The sequence below is a fragment of the Triticum dicoccoides genome, chromosome 3B (assembly GCF_002162155.2).
Source record: "Triticum dicoccoides isolate Atlit2015 ecotype Zavitan chromosome 3B, WEW_v2.0, whole genome shotgun sequence".
NCBI classification, from domain to species: Eukaryota; Viridiplantae; Streptophyta; class Magnoliopsida; order Poales; family Poaceae; genus Triticum; species Triticum dicoccoides.
In genome coordinates, this window is record NC_041385.1 from 787337085 (window position 1) to 787355728 (window position 18644).

At 48.2% G+C, this 18644-nt stretch overlaps 1 pseudogene; it reads right to left on the reverse strand.

Moving 5' to 3' along the window:
• Window positions 1–249: 249 nt before the first annotated feature.
• LOC119278487 lies at window positions 250–15672 on the reverse strand (annotated as a pseudogene).
• Between the last annotated feature and the right edge of the window lie 2972 nt (window positions 15673–18644).

An 18644-nucleotide genomic window follows, 5' to 3' on the forward strand; every position in this document is an offset into this window, starting at 1 on the left:
AAAAAAAGATCGAACGAGCCGGCATGGTCTGGTGCACAACGCCGTCACGACCTCGCGTGGCGCATCATTTGTTTACTCCACCGTGGGTCTCCCCTAGCCGCCGTAGGTGAACCTCATCGTTGGGTAGTGAGCTAATAATTGTTCGCCATGAAACCTATTCCAATCCGCTGCTGTTTCACCATGAGCAGAGCATCCATGCCCTCTTTTTTTTTCCTGAACATAGGTACGTAGTTACGTACTCGTTATAACTTATATCTGTGAACAATTATTTTACTGATCTTATAATGGAAGGTTCTAAGATCATACATTATTTTTTTCTCAGCAAAGAAAATATAAATTAGAAATTCATAAGGAACATCACGATGATTCCTTGTGCATTTACATCATCTGGCACTGTAGCAAGTCCCTAGACATACACATTCAGAGCAGAAAAGTGCAATCCTACTTCATCCTGCCTATCAACACGCAGCCAAGCGGACACTCGGACTACAAGAGAAGACACCGGCGGTGATTGTCCAGAGCCAGTCAAGATCCAGATCATTTTGTGGCACCTCCTGGATTCCATATCGCCCCATCTCCGCCTTCGCTTTCCGTCAGACTCAATTTCCGATTGCATGCTGTCCGAGCTGCACACCTGAAGTTAGAAGAAAGCTCAGAAGGTGTACATTGGAGGTGCAGCAAAACGTGGCTGAAAGAGAGGTGTGGTACTGTGGTTACCATCTGAAGAAGGGCAGGCAGAGAATGTTGCTGCAACCTCCCACTTTGGTCTGGCACCAACAGTCCAACTGAAGATGCTCGTGCATCCAGCTTGTTCTGTTGCCCGGGTTAGGCTTTGGATGCATCTTGTGAGAGGACTAATCCATGTTACCTTAGGAAGTTGAGGAGATAACAAAAGTTTTCAGAGTCCACCTAAACAGTCAAGTTTGATTGGTACTTACACTTCTCAGTTTTTGGAGTCCTCCTTTAGCTCTGAAACTTTCTCCTGCATGTCTCCTCGTCACCACTCTGCACTTGCCAGCAAACAGAAACTTTGTACTTACTCCTTCCACTCTGTTCTACAGAGTAGACTCACAGGTGGAAATTAACAAATGTGGGCCTGTTCGTGCCTTCTCCACGGCTGCTGTTGCCACTTGGTCAGACTACACTCTGATAAAAAAATTATGAAAAAAAACACGGATTAGCAGAGCAAGCTCCAAAAATCCATGGCAGGAAAATATAGCTGATCCAAACATTGAATCAAAGCGGGCCTTGCTGCCGCACCGCGGTTGGGTCAGAAGTCAGCAGTAGACTTACATTACACATGAACTGTATCTCCACCGTCACAAGATGGTAGGTTGCTGCAACAGCCTCCGACTCCCCATTGCTTTGGTTACAAGGTCACGTCCGATAGGAAAGCCCCAGATTCATATTACAGAGATCTCTACATTGCCTGGAATACACCACCGTCAGGCTTTACTCGCACCGCCAGACAAAGACATAACTCATTTCTCCAGAATCCAGATAACTTTGCGCTGTTTATTTGCTTTAGCTCTCGCGTCGTCACAAATCACCCCAGCTCTGCATCAAACATTAAGTTACCCTCCTGTATCCATGTAAAAACATGTACAAAGAGAATCCAACGGTCCATATTAGAGATTAGAGAATATCGTGGCAATAAGATATCTATTCATTGGTAAAGCATAACTAATTAATGCGACGGAGCACACAGATGAAGTATGAACAGACACCAAAGGATGCATCCTTTGAAATAATTCCGAGGGCATCATGAACATGAATATTGCAAATAAAGACATAAGTAACTAAGAGGAATGCATATTTACTCTTGGGAGTTTCATACCTCTTGTTCTTCTGGTTCATAGATGTAATGTGACTTCCGGGATGTGAGAAATAAGGCCTGCATCCTCCCCTTGGCACTTCTCGACCAGAATCGGACAGCCCCAAATGTAGAGTTCCTTCAAGGCGGTAAGATGTTGTATGCTTTCAGGCAAAGACGTCAGGTTGCAGCAACGGATGATGTTTAATTCTTCTAAGGAAATGAGTTCTTGTAGCCATTCTGGCAGTACATGTAGGCCTTGGCATTCCTTCAACCATAGCAATCTGAGAGAGGTAAGGCTTTTCATGCTTTCAGGCAAAAAAGTCAGGTTGGGGCAATCAATGATGTGAATTTTTTGCAGGGAAATTATCTGTCCTAGGCTTTCTGGCAACATAGCTAGGCCTTGGCACTCCTTTATATAAAGCTCTGTTAGAGAAGAAAGGTCCTTCATGCTTTCTGGCAAAGATGTTAGGTTGGGACAATTGATGATTTGAAATTTTTGTAGCGCAATGAGCAGCCCTATCCATTCTGGCAATATTTCCCAGCTTTTGCACCCCTGCAGGCTTAGATCTTTCAGAGCAGTAAGGTTCTTCATGCTTTCAGGAAAAGATGTTAGCTTGGGACAATCTGTGATGAGAAGACGTTGCAGGGAAATGAAGCACCCCAACCATTTCGGTAGTGACTCCAATTCCTTCAATGATTCCAAATTTAGGCTTTTCAGAGAGGTGAAGCATCTAATGACCTCTGGCAATGCCCTCAAGCCGTTGCAGGATTCAACTTGGAATAATTCAATGGTGGGGAAATGCTGAAGTCTATCCCAATTGTCTGCAGAAAAACTGCAGTTATTTATTACCATATCAAAAGGAAGTGCAGAAGATGAAAGCTTCCCAAATCCTCCTACTGGAATAATCTCATCAATGTTTTCCAAGTACCAAATCATACTTCTTGGTGGATATGGTAAAAACTTCAATTTTGGGCAGTTCCGGACAGTCAAATTGTGCAAATTTGGAATTAAGAACTCTTCATTTTCTTCACCTGACCTTGTTGTCCACAATTCAGCCAAGTTCTCCATCGACTCCAATATTATCGATCTTAATTTTATACACTTTCTGCCCTGTCCAAAGAATTCCTTGCCTATTTTCTTGACGTTGGGAATGTTTTTCATATTTATGCCTCTTAAATTTGGCAGCTGCCCAAATGGAGGAAGAGTATCACATCTTCCTAAATCAAAAAGGCGGAGGAAGGTGAGAGAAGGGAGGTAGGAAGAGATGTCAGACATCCATTTAGGGAAATCCTTGCTCATATACCCCTTTAGATAAAAATAATCTAGAGTTCGGGGAGGTACCAGCTTCTCCAACACTGATTTATCCTTGCCTCCATGGGTTCCCCAGCAAAGTCTTAGTTTTCTCAGATCAGACTTGTCACGCAACTTTGCTCTCTCCGTGTCTTCTGGATGCTTGACATTCTGAAGCTGTTGAACACGCAAGTCATAGCAAGTCAAATCTGCAAGTTCCACTATACTGCTGCATCCTTTATTTTCTATCTGTTGCACAATATGAACTATTTTTCCTGAAATAATAAGATGCTTTTTAATTTTCTGAACACTATCCATCACGGTAGAAATTCCTGCCATGGCCTCAAATCGAGCGAGACTTGTCATGTCAGCAATGCTATCCGGCAATTTATGGAGAGACAAGGTACAAGAGATGTCCAATGATTGAAGCTTAAGGCCACCAAACAAGGATGGGAGCTTATCAAGCCTCATACAATAAGACAAATTGAGACACCTCAGCTTAGACAACTTGCAGAATGACTCAGGCAGTACTTGCAGCTTACAACAACTTGTTAGGTTCAAAGAATCAAGCTCAAAAAGGTTACCAAAACATTCGGGAAGCTCCGTGAGCTCATGGCAGTCCGAAAGGTCTAAGGATTTCAAATGAACAAGCTGGCAAAATGATTTTGGCAGCACTGAAACCTTGTAGCACTCAGAAAGGCTCAAGAACCCAAGCCTTTGAAGATTGCCAAAATCTTTTGGCAGGTTTTTTAGCTCATGGCAATTTGATAGGTCCATATGCTCTAAAGACTGAAGTTTAAGATTATCAGGTAGTTTGGTTATCTTGGAACAACCTGACAAGTTTAGGAATATGAGTTTCAAAAGGGCACCAAATTTATCAGGCAGTTTTTTAATGGCATGACACTCGGACATGTCTAGGTGTTTGTAAACAAGTCAGCTCGTATATGGACTCAGGCAGCTCTTGGAGCATGGAACACCCCAATAAGTTGAGGAAAGAGAGCTTTGAGAGCTTCCCGAGTGAGTCAGGGAGCTCAGTAAGGCTGACATTACAAGATAGGTCCAAATAGGAAAGCTTGTCGAGGCAACAAATATTGCCAGCCAGTGTTTCAAGTGAGCATTTGGATAGAATTAAAGTTTGCATGTATCTTAGTGTGTGGAAAGACTTTGGAAGAGATGTAATTGGCAAGGCTGTGGCATCAAGGTACCTAAGTAGCTTTGATTTATGAATGGACGATGGCAGTACCAGGTTGCTTGAAGTGGATTGCCCCTGAACTGAACTTCCATTAACATCTAAGTTTCCTGAAGTGTATTGCCTTCCAACTGAATGTCCACTTAAGTCCAACACACGTATATACTTGGATCGAGAAAATGCCATTTGGGGAAGTTGCAGTTTGCCTGAATAACTAAAATGGAGGGATCTTGATGTGGTTGGCAGATCTTTGAAAACTTTGGTTTGATTCTGGTAGTTGATCAATCGTGCATGCCGGCAATAACTAGCTCTATTCCAGCCCCTTGGTTTGGTAGCATTGGCATCCAAAACAAGGAATTCTGTGGAAGTAATTACTGATGCAAGATCATGCACCAAATCATGCATGGTGAGCTTCTGAGAAGTTTTGGCATGCACTGGACCTGGACCAACCTGCAAAAGTAGATATAATATACCTAATCTGTTCAAAGAAGTCTACATTTTAGCTTACAATACTATTTTGATGGTAGAGCTGAGGAAAAATAAGGTGCAACAGACATCTCTGCTCCAGTTAATACAATATACCTCGGTAAAAGGATCAACATTATATACATAACTAATTTCTTGGTATGTTCTGTCTACCTGTTACATAAACATAGCAGGTGGAAACTACTAGCTGAATTATCCCCAAATCTTGTAGATTCAAATATGACTTCAATAAAGTAAAAGTATTTCCAATTTATATGCTGAAAAGTAGTATCACTAAAACATAATTCAATTCATTTGCATGTACTAATTAAACATATTAAACATTAAAAGACAGTGAAAAAACCTACAATATCTATCCAAAGCAGGTTCAGTTCAGCACTCACCGAGGATGACCTTGAAATATGAAGAAATGACATCCCAAGAAGATAGTTGATACACCTTTCACCATCATCATGTGACTGAATGTATCCGAGAGCGGTCCATTGCTGGATTAGATGGCGTTGGTCCATCACAAAACCCTTGGGGAAGACTGCCAAATATGTGAAACACATTTTAAACTCAAGCTTCATGTAGCTATAACTAAGCATTAGACACTCTAATGTCTTGTTTTGCTGTTCTTCTCTCAAACCCGAGCCAACTTTGGTGTCTCTTATATTTTCCCATGCCTCAATAGTCCTTCGCTCAAACATTACTTGCGCAAGAGCATTTGCCACGAGCGGTAATCCCACACACTTTGCTGCAATTTCTCTTCCAATAACTTGCAAGTCACTTTGGTCATCATCAGGTCCAAGTGCCCTTCGCTTCATTACTTCCCAGCAGTCACCAGGTGATAAAACATCCAAACTGATTTGGTCAGACTCAGGCACAGGGCAGATTTTATGTTCCTTTGCAAGAAAACCAGTACTTAATGCTTTCACTACCCTTTGGCTTCGTGTAGTTACTATAATCCTGCTACCCTTGCAGCCATATTGCAACATCCGCTTCAACTCTTCCAGGTTATCTCCATCTTCTTCCCAGAGATCATCTAGGACAATCAAGTATCTTGTGGTAGAAAGTACCTTTTCTAGATTGTCATGAATAAGCTGCAGATCACATTTGTCAAGGTTGATAGTGCTACTTAACCTTCTGATGATTCTACTCCCAATTGTTCGCAAATCAAACTGCTCAGACACGTGAACCCATATTTGGGCATCAAAGACAGTGACCCTCTTATCTGCCAAAACTGCTTCAGCCAATGTTGACTTTCCTGCACCACCAAGCCCAAGAATTGGAATGATAGAAATATCTGAATTAGCTTCACTGGTCAATAGTAGGCTGATTATTTTGTCCTTCTCAATATCCCTCCCCACCATTCCAGTTTTCATGCCTTCCGTACTGCAAGCTGCAAAAGTTTCATTGTTTCTGCTCCCTTCGGCTGTTGCCTGATGACGCACGAGATTAAGTGCCTTGCCCTCCATTTCGATTTTGTCTATTTTCTCCCTTACGGTTTTCATACCGTGGGCTAAGGTAGACCGTTGGAGGAGTTGATTGTTTCCAGAAAAGAACAACTTGACCTGTAAAACGAATTGGCCAACGTCATGTACCATGTTTCCTTCATATTAATATCAAGTTTCATGAAAAAATGGATCGTTGCATTATCTGTGCGACTACAAAGAAGTTCAGATGGAAATGTGTAGACGGAGAAGTTGGCAATACAATAATCGTTGTATTGATGGGGTGGCGGTGCATGTATATACAAGTACAGGGTAAGCCTCAACCTCCTGGAGCAGCTGACAGATCCAAGAGCACTCAGCCACGGCGTTAGCCACGGCCCGATACTCTGCCTCGGCGCTGGAACGGGAGACCGTGGGCTGCCGCTTCGATGACCAAGAGATCAACCAGGGCCCAAGGTAGACGCAATAGCCGGACGTGGAGCACCGGGTGTCGGGGAAGCCTGCCCAGTCGGCATTGAAGGAAATATGCCGTAGAGGCAATAATAAAGTTCTTATTTATATTTCCTTATATTATGATAAATGTTTATTATTCATGCTAGAATTGTATTAACCGGAAACTTAGTACATGTGTGAATACATAGAGAAACAGAGTGTCCCTAGTATGCCTCTACTTGACTAGCTCGTTAATCATAGATGGTTAAGTTTTCTAACCATAGACATGTGTTGTCATTTGATGAATGAGATCACATCATTAGAGAATGATGTGATGGACAAGACCCATCCGTTAGCTTAGCATATATGATCGTTTAGTTTTATTGCTATTGCTTTCTTCATAACTTATACATGTTCCTCTGACTATGAGATCATGCAACTCCCGAATACTGGAGGAACACCTTGTGTGCTATCAAACGTCACAACGTAACTAGGTGATTATAAAGATGCTCTACAGGTGTCTCCGATGGTGTTTGTTGAGTTGCATAGATCGACATTAGGATTTGTCACTCCATGTTTCGGAGAGGTATCTCTGGGCCCTCTCGGTAATGCTCAACACTATAAGCCTTGCAAGCAATGTGACTAATGAGTTAGTTGCGGGATGATGCATTACAGAACGAGTAAATAGACTTGCCGGTAATGAGATTGAACTAGGTATGATGATACCGACGATCAAATCTCGGGCAAGTAACATACCGATGACAAAGGGAACAACTTATGTTGTTCTGCGGTTTGACCGATAAAGATCTTTGTAGAATATGTAGGAGCCAATATGAGTATCCAGGTTCCTCTATTGGTTATTGACCGGAGATGTGTCTCGGTCATGTCTACATAGTTCTCAAACCCGTAGGGTCCACACACTTAAGTGCGATGACGATTTTTATTATGAGTTATGTGTTTTGATGAACCGAAGTTTGTTTGGAGTCCTGGATGAGATCACAGACATGACGAGGAGTCTCGAAATGGTCGAGACATAAAAGATTGATATATTGGAAAGTTATGTTTGGACACCGGAATAGTTTCGGAAAGGTTCGCGCATTTTCCGGAGTACCGGGGGTTACCAGACCCCCCCGGGGAGTTAATGGGCCTTCATGGTCCCTAGTGGAGAGAGGAGGCGGCAGCCAGGTGGTGGCGCCCCCCAAGCCCAATCCGAATTGGACTAGGGTTGGGGGCCCGGCCCCCCTTTCCTTCTCTTCTCCTCCTCCTTCCCTCCTTCTCCTAGTGGGAATAGGGAAGGGGGAGCCGAATCATACTTGGACTGGGAGTCCAAGTAGGACTCCCCCCCATGGCGCGCCCCCCTTGGTCCGGCCACCTCTCCTCCCCCCTTTATATATGTGGGAGCGGGGCACCCCAAAGGCACACCAAGTCTTCTCTTAGCCGTGTGTGGTGCCCCCCTCCACAGTTACACACCTCGGTCATATCGTCGTAGTTCTTAGGCGAAGCCCTGCGCCGGTAACTTCATCATCACCGTCGCCATGCCGTCCTGCTTACGGAACTCTCCCTCGTCCTCAACTGTATCAAGAGATGGAGGGACGTCATCGAGCTGAACGCGTGCTGAACGCGGAGGTGTCATACGTTCGGTGCTTGGATCAGTTGGATCGCGAAGAAATTCGACTACATCAACCTCGTTACTAAACGCTTCCGCTTTCGGTCTACGAGGGTACGTAGACACACTCTCCCCTCTCGTTGCTATGCATCTCCTAGATAGATCTTGCATGATCGTAGGAATTTTTTTTGAAATACTGCGTTCCCCAACAGGCATCCAAGTAGGCAACGAGGTCGGTGAGTCCCAAACACATGGTGCTACGTATGTAACGGAGAATACGCTTCACCAGGGTCCAATAAGAGTCATGCGGGGCGTGCATGTGGAGGCACACCTGCTGGACAACGTACTTCAGGTCGGGTCGAGTGAGCGCTGCATCGGACGCGAAAGACCACTCTAGAGCAGAGACTTTCGCCTTTGTGTCGACAGGGGTGGGCGCAGGCGCATGCCAACATGCTCCAAAATCTCGTGGGCATACTTCTGCTGATGCAGAAAGAAACCGTCAGCCCGTCGGGCCACCTCGATGCCAAGGAGGTAGTGTAGAGGCCCCAAGTCCTTGAGGGCGAACTCATCACGAAGACGAGCTGTCAGCCGCTTAAGGAGCTCAGGGGCAGAAGCCGTGAGGATGATGTCGTCGACGTAGAGCAGCAGATATGCAGTGTCAGCTCCGTGATGATACATAAAGAGTGAGGCATCGAAGCGAGTGAACCGAGAGCCCAGAGACTGCAGGAAGGCTGCGATACGCTGGTACCAAGCTCGAGGCGCCTACTTAGACCTGTTGAGCGAATGGAAGATCAAGCACACGAAGTCCGGATGCTCGGCATCGACGAAGCCAGTGGGCTGCTCCCATAACACCTGCTCGGCAAGATGACCGTGCAATAAGGCGTTGGATACATCCAACTAAAGTATAGGCCAGGCTCATGAGACCGCCAATTGGAGCATGGCGCGGATAGTTCCCGGTTTAACAACCGGGGTGAAGGTGTCGGTGAAGTCCACGCCAATGCGCTGCCGAAATCCACGAACCACCCACCAAGCCTTGTAGCACTCGAGAGAACCTTCAGGCAGGTCTTGTGTCGAAATACCCACTTTCCAGTGATGCTGTTGGCACGAGGGGGTCGCGGAACAAGCTGCCACGTGCGGTTGTCTTGTAGGGCGTCGAACTCCTCCTGCAAGGCGATGAACCAGTGGGGATCCCGAAGGGCGACGCGAGCGGAGGCGGGAATGGGTGATGGCGTCGACGTCGAGGCGGCACACACATACTCATCGGAAGAGTAGCGTGTGCTCGGCTGAAGCACACCGGCCCAAGCGCAGGTCGTCACACCGAGAGACGGGGCAGCGGCGGCGGGGGCCGCGGCGGCAGCAGAGGCAACATCCGAGATGGTGGCAGGGGTGGCGACGGGCGAGGGGGAAGTCGAGCCCATCGTCGGGATGGCAGGCGGGGTGCCCGTCGGCTCAACCTCGTAGGAGGGAGACAGGGACCCGGGGACCCGGTCAGACTCTACCTCGAGGGAGGGAGTCAAAAAACCGGGCGGTGATGACAGAAGGCGCCATGCGGCAGGGGTCTCTGGGGGGCACCGCCACGCATCGCTCCAAGCAGGGGGCACGGGGGTCGACGCCGAAGGAGCCGACGCCGGAGAAAGCTGAAAAAACGGGAACACCGTATCGACAAAATACACTTGCCTCAAGGTGTACACACGATGAGTGACAAGATCATAGCACCGGTAATCTTTGGTGTTAGAGGGATAGCCAAGAAAGACGCATGGAACGGAACGTGGTGCGAGTTTGTGTGGCGTGGTGGACGCGGTGTTGATACGTCTCCAATGTATCTATAATTTTTGATTGTTCCATGCTATTATATTATCTATTTTGGAAGTTTTATATGCATTAATATGTTATTTTATATTAGTTTTGGGACTAACCTATTAACTTAGAGCCGAGTGGCAGTTTCTATTTTTTCCTTGTTTGTGAGTTTCGCAGAAAAGGAATACCTAACGGAGTCCAAACGGAATAAAACCTTCGCGATGATTTTTTGGGACCAGAAGACACTGAGGAGACTTGGAGTTCAAGTCAGTGGAGCCACGAGCCGGCCACAAGGGTGGAGAGCGCGCCCAGGGGGTAGGGCGCGCCACCCTGCCTCGTGGGCCCCCCTGACTCCCCTAAACTAATTCTTTTGCCTATATATTCACATATATTCCCAAACCACCAGAACTATCCACGAAAACACTTTTCCACCACCGCAACCTTCTACACCCGTGAGATCCCATCTAGTGGCCTTTTCCGGCATCCTGCCGGAGGGGGATTCGATCACGGAAGGCTTCTACATCAACTCTATTGCCCTTCCGATGAAGTGTAGGTAGTTTACCACAGACCTACGGGTCCATAGCTAGTAGCTAGATGACTTCTTCTTTCTCTTTGATTCTCAATACCATGTTCTCCTCGATGTTCTTGGAGACCTATCCGATGTAATCTTCTTTTGCGGTGTGTTTGTCGAGATCCGATGAATTGTGGATATATGATCAGCTTATCTGTTAATATTATTTGAATCTTCTCTGAATTATTTTATGCATGATTTGATATATTTGTAATTCTCTTGGAACTATCGGCTTGGTTTGACCAACTAGATTGGTTTTTCTTGCAATGGGAGAAGTGCTTAGTTTTGGGTTCAATCTTGCGGTGTCCTTTCCCAGTGACAGTAGGGGCAGCAAGGCGCGTATTGTATTGTTGTCATTGAGGATAAAAAGATAGGGTTTTCATCATATTGCTTGAGTTAATTCCTCTACATCATGTTATCTTACTTAATCTGTTCTTCATGAACTTAATACTCTAGATGCAGGCAGGAGTCGGTCAATGTGTGGAGTAATAGTAGTAAATGCAGAATCGTTTCAGTCTATTTGACATGGACGTGATGTCTATATTTCATAATCATTGCCTTAGATATCGTCATAACTTTGCGCTTTTCTATCAATTGCTCGACAGTAATTTGTTCACCCACCGTATTATTTGCTATCTTGAGAGAAGCCTCTAGTGAAACCTATGGCCCCCGGGTCTATTTTCCATCACAGAAGTTTCCGATCTACTATTTTGCAATCTTTTACTTTCCAATCTATAAACCAAAAATACCAAAAATATTTACTTTACCTTTTGTTCAGTTTCATCTATCTCTATCAGATCTCACTTTTGCAAGTAACAGTGAAGGGATTGCAGGTATTGGTGATTTGTGCGTTGTCTCCTACTAGATTGATACATTATTTCTCTAACTGAGGGAAATACTTATCTCTACTTTGCTGCATCACCAGGAAAAACCAACGCAAGCTCAAGAAGTAGCAGGTGCTAGGATAGCAAAGACACCCAAAGATGCGAAGACCATCATAGGACGGAGGTGTACCGAAGATAAGGTGGTGAGGGGAGTAATTCCACCGAGGACGACACGGACGAATGTTAACTAGAAGAGTAGCAGTGGCGAGAGCATCGGGCCAAAACCGAGCGGGCGCGTTAGAGTGAAAGAGTAACGTGCGAACGCAGTCATTAAGAGCGTGGAGGATACGCTCGGCGCGACCGTTCTACTAGGATGTGTATGGACAAATCAGACGGAAGATGGTGTCGTGAGAGGCGAGAAGTGTGTGGAGAGCGACGTTGTCAAACTCTTATCCATTATCAGTCCGGAGTGCATGTATGGGGCGACCGAACTAGGTGGTGACATATGAGTAAAAGGCAGTGAGTATGGCTAAAGCATCGGATTTACGACGAGGAGCAAAAGTCCACACATAATGAGAATAATCATCTAAAATCACCAAGTAGTATAGATAGTCCGTGTTACTCGCAACTAGAGACGTCCAAACATCACTATGAAGTAATTAAAATGGAAAAGTGGAAACTGTAGTAGACACACTAATGGGAAGATGAACGTGCTTGCCTAAACGACAAGCCTCACAAGTATGCTGGTTGAGCTTATTACATGAGAAAGAAAAACTCCTAAGAATCTGATGCAAAACAGCGGGGTTGGGGTGGCCCAAGAGAGCATGCCAAAGATTGACACCGGCGGCGAGGGCGACAGGTGTGGAAGTGGAAGCGTCGGCGTGCACGGGATAGAGCTCATCAGGGCTGTCACATCGGTGGAGTACCATCTGGGTACAGGCGTGCTTCACAGAAAAACCAACACCGTCAAATTCAACAGTAAGTGGATTCTCACGATTAAGACAACAAACGGAAACTAAGCTAGTGACTAAGTCAGGTGAAACAAGGACATTAGATATAGTGATGGGTGTGGAACTAGAATGAAAACTAGTAGTACCGACATGAGTGATAGGTAAAGAAGAACAGTTGCCAACGGTGATACGAGTGGGTGTGTTAACTGGAGTAGAAGAGGATAGGTTACCGGGATGAGTTGTCATGTGCGCAGTAGCACCTGAGTCCATGTACCAGTCACCTCCACCGCCATAGTTACTCAGTGACGGCGCAGAGTGCAGGGCGGCCAGGAGGGCGGGGTTCCACGGTGCAGGTACCGGCGGCGGCAGCTGGCCTCCGTAGGGCGGTGCCTGGGCGGGCACGCCATAGCCACCGAGGGGTGGCGGCGCGAGGGGATCACCGTAGGGCTGGTAAGGGGCGCCGAAGAACGCCTGGTGGCCTGCGAGACGAGGACCCAGAAAACCCAGTGCAGGGGCTCGCGGGACGGGCATGTGATAGGCGTGACGACGCCCGTCCACGGGTTTTGCCCGGCGGCCCACGACGGAGGGGGGCTGCTGGTAGCGCCCCCCCTCCGCGCCCTGTGCCTGCTGCTGCTGGCGGCGGCCCCCGTCACCTTGCGGCTGCTGGGGAGGCGCGAGGGGCGTGGGAGGTGCGAGCGCAGGTGGTGCAGGTGGACGAGACGCGGCCGGTGGAGCAGGGTCGCCGCAGGTGGTGCCGACGGCAAGGGCGGTGTGCTGGACCCGCTGCTTCAGCTTCGTCATCTGGCACTCCTCAAGCTTGAGGTACGCGACGACGCGCTCGAAAGTGGGCTGCGACAGCACGGTGAGGTTGGACGCCACATTGCTGAAGTCCTCGTTGAGATTAGCAGTGAGGGTTCTCAGCATTAGGTCATCGGAGACCTTGGCGCTGATGTCACAAAGCTTGCTGGCGAGCATCTTGAGCCTCATGCAATACTCATCGATGGTGGAGTTGTCCTGGTGACAGCCGAAGAACTCCTGATGCAAGAAAACAAGGCGCTAATGTTTGTTGTCGGTGAAGAGCGCTTGATCTTGGTCCACATGTCACAGGCGTCGTCGTCCTCAGCAACTACCGTGTGGAAGATGTCCTTCGAGACGGTTTGGTAGAACCATTGGATGAGCGTGGCCTCAATGGCGGACCACTCCGGAACGCCCCGCATGTACTCGCCGTCCACAGAACTGTCGATGTGCTTGGTGAGATAGTACTCATGAAAGATGAGGTTGAAGTAGGTCTTCCACGCGTAGTATGACGTGCTGGAGCTATCGAGGCAGATGGGGACCCGGGCCTCAATGTTGAGGTCACGGATGGCGGTGGCGGAGGGCTCGGGGCCGGCGAAGGGGTTCGACGAGCGGGTCGTGGAGGAGCCCGGGGAAGAGTCCATGGGTGCGGCGGCGGCGGTGAAGGGCGGCGACGAGTAGGGTTAGGGTTCTGGTGGTGGTGGTGGAGGCAGCGGCGGCTGCGGGAGGGAGCGATGGTAGAGGCGGCACGGAGGAGAAGCGGCGCGGGCGGCGGCGGTGCGAGAGGAATGCACGCGGTGGCGGCGATCGGCGCGGCAGGGGAGGCGGAAGCGGGCGGCACAAGGCGGCAGCGGCGCGACGGGAGAAGGGGAAGGGCGTGGCGGCGGGGTTGTGCGGCGGTGGTGGGGGGCGGCTCCGGCTCGCGCGAGGGGAGGCGCGGTGGCGGCGGCAAACCCGAGGGAAGGACCGAACAAGATGATACCATGTAAACGGACAAGTTGGCAATACAATAATCGTTGTATTGATGGGTGCCGTTACACGCACATATAAGTACAGATTAGGTCTTAAACTCAACTATACACAACTAGGAGATAGGCCACAATACAAAATACATGCAACACGAATATATACTCAACAAAATGCCTAAAATAGAACTTTATATCTACATGAAAAAATGGATCCGCGTCGCCTCACGCGGCTGGAACTTCCATGAAAATGGATCATTCACGCGTGCCCTCCTCCGGCCTCACGCCGCTGGTACTGCTTCCCCACGTCCTATGCCGGCAAGTCCACCGTCACCCTATCTTTCCGCTCGCTACGACGTGATACCGGCACGCTCACCACCAGCCTCGGTTCCTCCGTAGAGCCTGGCCGGCCTCGCATCGCCTCTCCGCCTCGGACGCCTCCATCTCGAGACCCGGTGAGGGAAGCCATCGCCTTGGTCGGCACCACCGATCTGCGCGCGTCTCGCGCCCCGGCCATCCGGTCGTGCATGACAAGGTTCGTTGTATGTTAGAACATGGGCTGGCTAGACTGGGTTCGGGCCATAACGAACAGAGGCTGGACTAGATCCTCACAATTTCCATTGTTTACTGGAACATTTTGTTTCCCTCATAGTAGAAAGGCGTGTGGAGATTTGTCTCTGACGAATTTCACGGGATTTGGTCGGTGTTTGTCTTCAGTGGATCTGTTCGGATCCGGTCTTCATTCGTCTACGTTCATGTGCTTATAACGCTTCTTTTTATCGGCGGCAGTTGCTGTTCTTGTGTGCTGGTCCTTTGGGGCCTTAGCATGACGACTTGCCGACTGTTTATTACAATAAGGTTTGCCTGGCTTTGCTGACGGAGGGGCAATGACGGCGGCGAGGTTTCGGCTAGCTCCAGTCCTTATAGTTGTCACTAGGTGGTTTAAGAATCTAGATGTAAATTTTACTTTTGGTGTTCTTTATACTACTTTGATAGTTCATGAGCAGATTGAAAGTTTTTTTTAGGAAAAAAACCAAGATATTAAATAAAAAACACAATCATGTGGAAATTGTAGAATTATTAATTCGCAAACAAAAATTACAAACAGAACTTGAGAGTTAAGCTTAAGAAACAAAAAGTACTTGTGGGCGGAGTACCTTTGATTGTGTTTTTTCGATGAGCATAGTAGCGTCCAGGTTGTCCAGCACGTCCTCGATGTCATAGGCAACCGACTTGAACTTGGCCAGCCACCGCCCAACTGCTTCTCCATCCCTTTCTCCTCTGCGCAGCCTATCGTCCGCATCACGCATCAGGGCATCCAGATCTTCCATCTTCTCCCTCAGGCCCTCGACGTTGTCCCGGAATCCCCACAGCAGAGCGATCTCGTCTTTGACGAGCTCGCCCAGCTTGCTGGCGACTTGGTTCCCCACGGCTCTCGCTATCAGGCCCCCAACCACGGCCATGGTGTTCACACCAAACTGAACTCTTGCTCTCTTGCACGACAAGAATGCGTTGTGTTCGTGAGGCAGAGGTAGAGTGCTAGCAGTACAAGTGACTGTATTATACAAGATCGACTAGTCTCAGTTACATTTTCTCTTAGTGGAACAGGGAGCCCACGCCACGTCCCTTTCATGTCTTGTTTATTGATTGATAATGATAAAATGTGTTCCTCGTTGGATGTTTTCCATCCGAAATGCCACCTTGAGATTCCACGGGGGAGCAGCGTGCGTGCCAAAGTGCGGGTAGTGGTGAATGCCCATACTACTTTGCAGTTATTAAAAATTAAAAGATACTTGCGTATCTTGCTTTTAATTTTTTTAGAGGAAAGCCATCATTTCTGCACTGCTTTTATAAAAAGCAAACATAGCCACGAGGGTCACCAGCGCATATGAGTGCAATAAAGGAACAGACAGCGAACCAAACCGAAAAAAGCGCCACCCACAGCCACAGTCACAATTTCGCGCCCGCATCAGCGCACCCACTCAGGATCTTATCCATGTTAATGTATGTCAACAAAAGTTACATTGTTGGGTTCATATTTGAACATAGTTTCCAGCGATATAATGTTTGGTGACATGCATGAACATTTCGTTAGTTAATTCATGATCAAAATTTGACACAAAGTACAATGGAGACCAACAAAACAGTAAAGAGGTAGTACAAAGAAGAAGGCTTAGAGCGCATCCGGTAAACGGCCGTCACGCAAGAATCATCGCAAAACCCTTTTACAGTACCGCGAGCCCTCCGGCATGGAACGGATCTGTAAAAGCGTCCCGCAAATCAGATCTGTTCCGCGCGGAGGGCTCACAGTTTTTTTTAGAAAAGAAGGAGGACCCCCGGCCTCTGCATTTAAATGATGCATACAACCACTTAATTAATTATTGACACAAGACCTTACAAGGTCATACAACAGTAAGACTAAAGCCATCGTCTAGGCAACATCTGTCGCTACTCCTATCCAGTTGATGAAGAGATGCTGATAGTCTGGGCCTAATACCAAACAGTCCTCGTAGCCAAACCTAACATCTAAGACCCCAGATCCCAACAAGGACGCCTGCCGGGCATGGGTGCACCCACCAGTCCAACGCACTGCTCAACTAGGACACTAGCCGGGTATGAGGCCGCCGCAGCCACCTGCCACCAATCCATCTTCAGAGCTGTACTGTTGTATCTACCTTGCACGGTCTAGCTGTCGTCAACGCCACCACGACGCCAGACAGCGTCACCCTCCTGCGCGAGTCCATCATCGCACATCGGACGGCTAATATCCAGGGCACCATGCCATCGAGATCTGCCACCATCCATGATGAAGAACCGCTCCAATAAAGACATCGTCCACTGGTCCCTTGAGCCCTCGTACACCTCCAAGAAAGACGCCCCCAAGGGGGAAACGACACAAACGCGTCGCCGTCTTCTGATCTATCGATCTAGGGTTTCCCCCAGAGGTAGCAGATCGTAGTCTAGAACTTCTCCACGGTGATGCCTTCAAGAAGGGAACGACACCGTACAGCGCCGCAACCGCCGGCTTTGGCATCTAGCCAAGAGCAGGTTTTCACCCAGATCTGTTTGAAGAACTCCATCCACTTCTTGTGCATGGACCACCGCATTCTCTGTCGAAGAGTAGACCAAGGGTCCAGCCGTCGCCGTCAGATCCATGTAGCCAGCACCCGCACATGACGGCAGTCTCCGTGTACCGGATCTAGCATGAACCGAAGCAGATCGAGTCGGAGACGATGATGCCCCTGGATCTCCGGCAGACCAGCGAGCAGCCGGCCCCACCACATCCAGATCACCAGGCCGCCGCCATCCCCCGCGCCGTCCGGGTCGGAGAGGGAGCCACCAACCGCGCACAGGAGCCATCTCCACCTGCACACGCCGGAGCGCCGCTGCGATCCCAGCGCACGCCACCACCTGTCCAGGCCCGCCGCGCGCGGCCCCAGACCCCGCCACCGCTCGCCGAGTTCTGCCACCTCGCGCCCGACCGCAAGCGTCGCAGGACACCGTTGCCTGCCGCCTAGATCCATCGCCTACGGAGGAAGGGGAGTCGGGAGAGGAAGTCCCCCCGCCGCCGCTGTGTGCCATGCGGGTTTCACCCGGCGGCGGCGCGAGGAGGGGAGGAGGAGAGGGCGGTGGCGGCGCCTAGGGTTGGAGAAGCTACCGAGTCGCCCATGGCGGGGGCGACACAAGGGATGAGGAAGCCTCTAGAACGGAATAAGGTCTTATGATTGGGGAAGAATTTCATTTCCCTGGCTCTGTAAAGGAAATATGCCCTAAAGGCAATAATAAAGTTGTTATTTATATTTTCTTATATCATGATAAATGTTTATTATTCATGCTAGAATTGTATTAACCAGAAACTTAGTACATAGACAAAACATAGTGTCCCTAGTATGCCTCTACTTGACTAGCTCGTTAATCAAAGATGGTTATGTTTCCTGACCATAGACATGTGTTGTCATTTGATGAACGAGATCACATCATTAGAGAATGATATGATGGAGAAGACCATCCGTTAGCTTAGCATTATGATCGTTGAGTTTTATTGCTATTGCTTTCTTCATGACTTATACATGTTCCTCTGACTATGAGATTATGCAACTCCCGAATACCGGAGGAACACCTTGTGTGCTATCAAAAGTCATAACGTAACTTGGTGATTATAAAGATGCTCTACACGTGTCTCCGAAGGTGTTTGTTGGGTTGGCATAGATCGAGATTATGATTTTTCACTCCGTGTATTAGAGAGGTATCTCTAGGCCCTCTCGGTAATGCATATCATTATAAGCCTTGTAAGCAATGTGACTAATGAGTTAGTTACGGAATGATGCATTATGGAACGAGTAAAGAGACTTGCCGGTAATGAGATTGAACTAGGTATGATGATACCGACGATCGAATCGGGCAAGTAACATACCGATGACAAAGGGAACAACATATGTTGTTATGCGGTTTGACCGATAAAGATCTTCGTAGAATATGTGGGAGCCAA